Below are 7,259 nucleotides of genomic sequence, written 5' to 3'. Positions count from 1 at the left end.
GAAAGGTATATAATGTGTGGGGAAACAGGAACTAAAACCTTTTTGACTGAAGCTTTTTGTCTGGAAAGCTTTTGGCTGAGGACTCAGAAATATTCAGTCAGAGGATTTGTAGAGTTGACAAGGTTAGACATGGCAGTGGCTTGTTCCTTTGTCTCTCTCATCTTTCAGCATTCACCCCAATATCTGGCTTGGGATTTTTTTTATTAAAAAGACCAATTATAAATTCATGTTACAATATATAATAAATATAATGTCATTTTATTGATTATAATTTAATTATGAAGCAACACATTCAACTTCTTCTGACTACTAGCACCACATTGTCCTCAGTGGGTAGCTAAAATATGTCTTAGATATCAATTACCTCAAAAATGCCATGGAACAAACCATGCCCAAACTCACTGGCTTAAAACAATATGCATTTACTATTTCATGTGTGAATAAGTCAGCAGCTTAGGCTGTGGTCAGTTTGGTCATTATCCTGTTCTCTGGAGCTCAAGCACATGTGTGGTAATTTCCTATTAACTACAGAAATTGGCATGATTGGGTCATGTGACTTTTGTTTCTCCACAGTGGCTTGTGTTCACCTAGAGTTGCTTTTGACGTAGGGCTTTGCCAGCTTTCCCAGAAGCCCTAGGTATGCTCCAGCAATGTGTGCCTTGACCTTATCTAGAACATCAGAGAGAAAATGAGATGAGTGAGAGTTTCTGGGCAGCTGCTTCTGTAACAGCCTGGCAGGGAGGAAGATACTCTAAGGCAGTGGTTCTCAACCTATGGGTTGTGACCCCTTTGGGGGGTCCCATATCAGATCTCTTACATACAGATATTTACATTACAATTCCTAACAGTAGCAAAATTGCAGTTACAAAGTAGCAATGAAATAATTTTATGGTGGGGGGGGTCACACAACACAAGGAACTGTGTTAAAGGGTCTCAGCATTAGGAAGGTTGAGAACCACTGCTCTAAGGCTCTCTTATTGAAACAATGGACCCAAGAAATTGGAATTATGCTACCCAGGGGGTAAGAATTCTAAATTCACTTGGGGGAGAAGAGAAAGCCTGAAGCCTGGCTCAGCCAGAAGAGAAGCCTCCCCCCACTCCACCCCGCACCCTGCCAAAGAAAGTTACAACTTGTCAGTCAACCTGACAAACAAGGATGGGCAGGACCATGCCTTGACCAGGACTGCTTAGACAAGCCCTCTACTTAAGGCTTCACCTCACTTCAGGACCTAAAAGATGTGATCTTAAATCCAGCAGCAAGTCTATGTGATGGGCTTAGGTTAGCAGGTAAGGCTGCCTGGCCCGGAACTACAGGAAGTTGAAGGCAGATGCCCAGCTAGGTGATGTTGGTGCAGTCTCCTGGCTGCCAAGGAACTGTACAGACAGGAATTTATAGACAAAGCTCCATGCCCACAAGACGACCAAGCAGGCTGGCAGTTCTGTTAACAGTAATGAGGCCTGGCCCTTGTCCTGACCTTTTAAACATGAACACAAAACAGCCCCGTGCCTCCTTAACACAAGTCACCTGGTCCCTGCTGATGCTGGAAGTCCCCACACAAAGGGATTCTGGGAAATGAAGATAGTGGCAGCCCGACAGTGCCTTTCATTTTTACAGCTGGCCTAATGTAAAACCTCAAGTTAAGTCTAAGGAATTAAGCAGCTCAACAGCCTCAGGCCTGGAACTCAGCCCTTCTGAACTGACCTGTGACACTTTAACTTTCATTCCCGCCCCCCTCCCATGTGCTGGATTGCCCACCAGAGCAGAGTTGAGAAAGACAGCTGGCCAAGTTCTTCAACTGATCCCACTAACTCAGCTTCCTCACACTGTGGTGGGACCCCTAGGTACATCCTGCAGGCAACACCCCAGGAGAAAGTCCAGTTCAATTCATCCTAAGAGCTTGGTCGGCCCTTACATCTTACTGAACTCACTAAATCAAAAGCCCTGTGCCCAAGAGACAAGTATCAACAACTCCCCTCTGTGGTTTTAAAAGACTTATCAACCCGAGGCAGGGAGATGGGGCAGGAGAAGTTGATGAGTGTTGCTGGGGACACATCACAGAAGCACAAAGTTTTAAGGTTAAGAGCCATCTTCAAAGATACTGTCTAAATTACTCATTTGAGATGAGGTCAACATGGGAGAGTCTCTAGCAGACAACGTTAACTCTTTGTCACTGTGAATCTTTCCCTACATCATTTGAAATGCCTAATCTTTGTCTGCTTAGGGGCACTGGGTGGGAGGAGAGGACAGGAAATGGCATGTTCATTCATCAGAACAGTCCTCAAGTCTTTTGCATCTCTGGGTTCAATTTCCATGTGAAAATCTAAGATGTAGATCCTAATAAAGATGTTCTCACTAAAAAAAAAAAGTGTTAAGCCAAGAAGAAGAAGCTGGATGGACACAGGGGGCTACACAGTGCATACTTCTATTTATATGAAGTTCAAAAGCAGGCCAAACTAATGTAAACTGTGAAAGGAAACCAGAGAGTGTGCCTTCAGGCAGAGGGGCAAAGTGGACTGGAAGGGGTCTATGGAAACTTTGGAGAGTAGTGAGTACGTGCATTTGTTGGTGAGGCATCTAACACCTGCAACTGATTTTGAACAACATCAAAAAATGGACAGGCCAGTGGGAAGGTTCATCAGGTAAAGGCACTCGCCACGGAAGTTTCACAACCTAAGTTGGATGCCAAGAACACAAGTAAGGGTAGAAAAGGAGATCCAGTTCCACAGGGGGTTTCTCTGTCCCACACACGTGTTGTGTCTCAAATATGTCTATGTACATGGCATATGCACACAATAATAACAACTATACATTTTAGAATTAAAATGAGTTGAGGAGTGACTAGGCAGAAATGTACAAAAAAATACATCAAAATGTTAATTGTAGAATGTAGATAGTAGGTTTATAGTTCAGCCTAGAATTCAATCTTAGATAAATGCCAAATACTGGCAGGGCAATAAAGAGTAAAGAATTTGTTAGGAACAGCTACAAAAGGATATAAAAGGTATTGTCACCTGTGAGGAAGATATCAATGGGCAGGCCAGACATTCAGAACATTATTCTGTTAAAATACATCAAATACAATCTTTGTTGAGTTCTTGCACTTGCTAAGTACTATGTCATTACCTTAAGTTGAACACTTTTGCAAGCATTGTTCATGTTCTGTTAAGAATTTCTCACCATCTCCTCTTTCAATGGCTCTGTATCAGTCAGCTGTAACATGGTGTGCTGTAGAGCAAACCATTACAATCACCCACAACAGTAAACAATGTTGCCCTGCATATGTTTGTACAGTGTGGCCAGGGACCAGGCCAGGTGCTTGGGCTCAGTTGGTCTGTGGTCCAGGCTTCATGTGTCTCTCCTCTTCCTTGGACCAGCAGGCACCCTGGGTCATGCTCTTCTTGTGATGATGACTGCAAAAGAGAACAGGACATTCTGCATAAGTGCATCTAAAAAGTGCTCCACCCTCTGTGTTAAAGTTACATTATCCAAAGCAAATAAAAATGCACACAAACAATCACAGGTACCTGTATACCCAGACCTGGAAATGGAGGATTCATCTCAAACTTATTATTTATCATTGCAAGACACTCAAGGGTTATTTTATCTCAACATCCAGGGAATGGGCTAGAAACCCTTTTCCTCTATCTGTTCACTTGAATGGACTGTCCATAGCTCCCACCATGAAGTAAAAAAAAAAGAGAAGAATATTAATCAAATCTTGAGTGTATAAACAGACCAACTCAAGTGGCCTATTCTGCTTTGCCTCTTTAGCTCCCCTCAGGGTAGAGTCCCAAGGGAAAATTACAAAAATCTGGCTACGAGAAGAAACACAGGACACTTATTTTCCTGCTTTAGTAGAAGTCAATTAGAGTTTCAATTTCCTTCTCTAAATGTCACCTTTTTACGACATCCTGGAGGAAGAGTTGGCAGCCCTTTCATGAGGTAAAGAAGCTTCTAAAATGATGCAGAAGGGTCCAGAGATTAAAGGACCCTCTCGAGCTGTCTAAGCTTCCCAGAGCTCTCCGTTTCTATTTTGAGAGGAGCATTTGGCTTCCCCTGTAGCCTCAAGTGAGCCTTTTGAATCTCCTGCCGCACTTTTCCACCATTTGCAAAAAGGGGATAATAAGGCTCGCTGCTGGCGACGCACACAAGGTGCTCCGGAGGAAGGCTGGCTTCTGCAGGAGAACCTGGCAGCATGCTCTCCCCAGGTGCCAGATATTTTCAGTGTCTGGTACCCCTAATTAGAGCATCTGCTCTTTCTCAGAGAATTTAGGCAAAAGGCAGAACAAATGGAGCAGAGAAGATCCCTTCCCTTGCCTCTGCTGCAAAGAAGGCATGTCAAGTTGAGTGACGAACCATCGCCGTTCTCCACTTGCAAACGCTGCGTACCCTATTTTCAAATTAAGAAGCACATTGTTGGCACACCCGAAAGGTTAAACATTCCCACTTCATTGCTGCAGTCACTAATTGGAGCTTTATCACTGTTTCTGTAAAGGGAATGTCTTGTCTGCAGAAACAGCCCCTGCCCCAACAGAACTAAGATGTGGGGATCATCTCCAGTTTCTAAAGTTAGACTCTAAATCGCTCTCCTGCTCATACCTAACAAATACAGTAAAAAAGTAAAATTGATACTTCTTTAAAATGATGTGTGTGTGCGTGTGTGTATGCATACATGTGTGTCTGTGTCTCTGTGTGTATATGTCTGTCTCTGAGTGTGTGTGTGTGTGTGTCTATGTGTGTATCCTTGTGTGTCTGTGTCTCTGTATGTGTATGTATGTATCTCTGTGTATGTATGTCTGTGTGTGTGTCTCTGGGTGTGTGTGCGTGAGCGTGTGTGTGCGTATGCGTGTGCGTGTGCGTGTGCGTGTGCATGTGCGTGTGCGTGTGCGTGCGTGTGTGTGTGTGTGTGTGTGTAGGCCAGAGGTAGACATCAGTTATCTCCCTCCATTACTCATCAGCTTATTTCTTGAGACAGGCTCTCTAACAGAACATGGAGCTCACCAGTTTGGCCAGACTGGTTGGCCAGTAAACATGAAGGATCCTACTGTCTCCACTTCCCACGAGCTGGGATTACAAACACACCTGACTATGGCTGACTTTTTATGTGGGTATTGGGGGATCACATTCAGGTCCTCATGCTTGCATGGTAAGTACTTTACTGGTGAGCTATCTTCCCAGCGCCTTGGAAGTTTCATAAAAAGTATTTTTCAATCACAAGGAAACTTATTTTCTGCCTCTGTGGACATGTTTTCAGAGTGCAATCAACTGTAATACTAGAAAGAATTCAAAGCGCTTAGTCCTAACATTTTATCCTGGGGCTCTTACTACGGAGAGTGTTTTGAGGGTGGTGAAGTGGAGAGATGAAGTGGGGGGAGCAACTGGGTTGTGAAGATCGGAGAGCCCCTGTATGGAAAACTGAATGTTGCTGTCAACAACATCTCACGGAAGGCCTTTTCTACAATAGAGAAAAGTCCCTCACTGGATTAGGAATATTTATAATCATCATCTAACATTGCAGAAGAAAAAAGCCCATTCAAATCAGTATAAAAGCATCTTCGACCCCAACTGTCTACCTCTACCACCATATATAAATTCATCTGAAAGTGTTTGTTGGGCTGGCGAGATGGCTCAGTGGGAAAAGCACTTCCCCCCAAGCCTAATGGGTAAGACCTTGTCTCAATAAGCAAGAATAGTCTAGCATATGTTCCTCACTTTAATAATTTTGTTAGTTTTAAATAACGGGAGCTAAACCTGTGCTCTAAATTTTCTCTCTTATTCTTTTGCAGCAAATGTTGCTCTTGAGTCATGCCTGATCACTGACTGCAGTGTTCCAAAGCACAAGACCTTCCCGTGAAGAGTGCTTCTTTGGGGAGCTGTTGAACAAAATGGCAGCAAACATTTACAGCTGTCAAGCTAAGGAAGAAAGATGAATCCTAGGTGAGAGAGACAACCTGCTCCACAAACATTCTGCTTCTGGGATTTGAAACTTACTCAAATCCTTGCCTCTTCTTTCACACAGGGGCTACTTCCCCACCCCACCCCACCCCTGCTCCTCACCCCCACTCCTCCACCCCACCCCTGCAGTAAATTCAGGAAGGAGCTCCAGTGGAGTGTCTACCACCATTTATCTGTTATCCTTGCAATTTCACCAACGACACTGACAGTGTCCACTTCTGAAGTCTCTGCTTGATGGTTCTGTCTCTTCCCGTGTGTCGGTATTCTCTTTTAAGCTGAGATGGTTTGTTGAGGAGAAGTTATTTAAGTTTTTGTAAACTCAATATTATTTTCTTCCGAGATGGCAATATCCTTCCCAGCACTTTCTGTAGGGGCGTGCTTCTTCCTCTCCTGTTAGAGAACCTCTGGTCAGTCTCAGTGGGTCAGCAATGAAAAAGAGAAGGAAATGGGTACCACAGCTGGCAATCAGGTACCAGGGTCCCTATGTTAGCAATTCTGAGAAGATAGAGGAGTTTCTTTTTTACAACCCCTATGTAGTTTAAAACATATAACAGGTTGTGGCATTTGAATAATGCCCTATTGTACACATTAAATCCTCCCCTAGATCATTGGGTACCATACACAGTCATCAATTGCTCCTGATTGGGAAAGTGTAACTAGAACATTCTGTATCCTTTTCCCTTCAATGTGGGCCTAGATTTATGACTTGCTCTCTTCGTGTAGTAAAAATAGAGGCTTGGGAGAACTGTGTATTAGGACATCTCCTTTCTTGCTATTGCAAACCTTCCATCACCAGGTGAAGAAGTCTGGGCTAGCCATATGGAAGTTGAGCAAGCTGCCAGCCATCATAACCAACACCCTAGATAGAATTAATATCATCCAAGGCCACTGTGCCCAGGTAGTCAGCCCAGAGGGAAAATCCTACAAATTTCCTGTAGGATCATGAAAACAAAAATATGTTACTACTACACACTTTAGAACAGCAAAAGTCTGATGACATCAAATGCTGGCCACAGTGTAAACAAAAGAAACCCTCATTCATTGAAGGTGAGGTACAAAATGCCACAATCTTGTTGAAGACAGATCAGCAGTTCCTCCTACTAAACCAAGAGGTGGCACTGTAGCTCAGTGGTTTAGTATTTGCCTGGACCGCACAAGGCCCTGAGTTCGATCCCCAGTACTGCAAACAAGTAAATGAGGCCAAGTAGGGTGGCGCTCATCTGTAATTCTAGCCCTTAAGAGACTGAAGCAGGAGAGTTGCATGTTCAAGTTCAGCCTGAACTATATCGCAAGATTCTGTCTC

The 7,259-nt window shown here is 43.8% G+C and overlaps 1 long non-coding RNA gene across 1 annotated transcript; it reads right to left on the bottom strand.

Moving 5' to 3' along the window:
* Positions 1–242: 242 nt before the first annotated feature.
* Positions 243–6,004, bottom strand: LOC128101955 (uncharacterized). Its single transcript, XR_008215258.1, has 2 exons — positions 3,899–6,004; positions 243–3,411 (listed from the first exon to the last, which is right to left on the bottom strand). It is a non-coding gene; the product is annotated as an uncharacterized LOC128101955 (long non-coding RNA).
* Between the last annotated feature and the right edge of the window lie 1,255 nt (positions 6,005–7,259).

This window comes from Peromyscus californicus, unplaced genomic scaffold (assembly GCF_007827085.1).
Source record: "Peromyscus californicus insignis strain IS unplaced genomic scaffold, ASM782708v3 Scaffold_7__1_contigs__length_154581171, whole genome shotgun sequence".
NCBI lineage: Eukaryota > Metazoa > Chordata > Mammalia > Rodentia > Cricetidae > Peromyscus > Peromyscus californicus.
The sequence above is the reverse complement of the archived record's forward strand: the minus strand, read 5'-3'. Positions and strand labels throughout refer to the sequence as shown.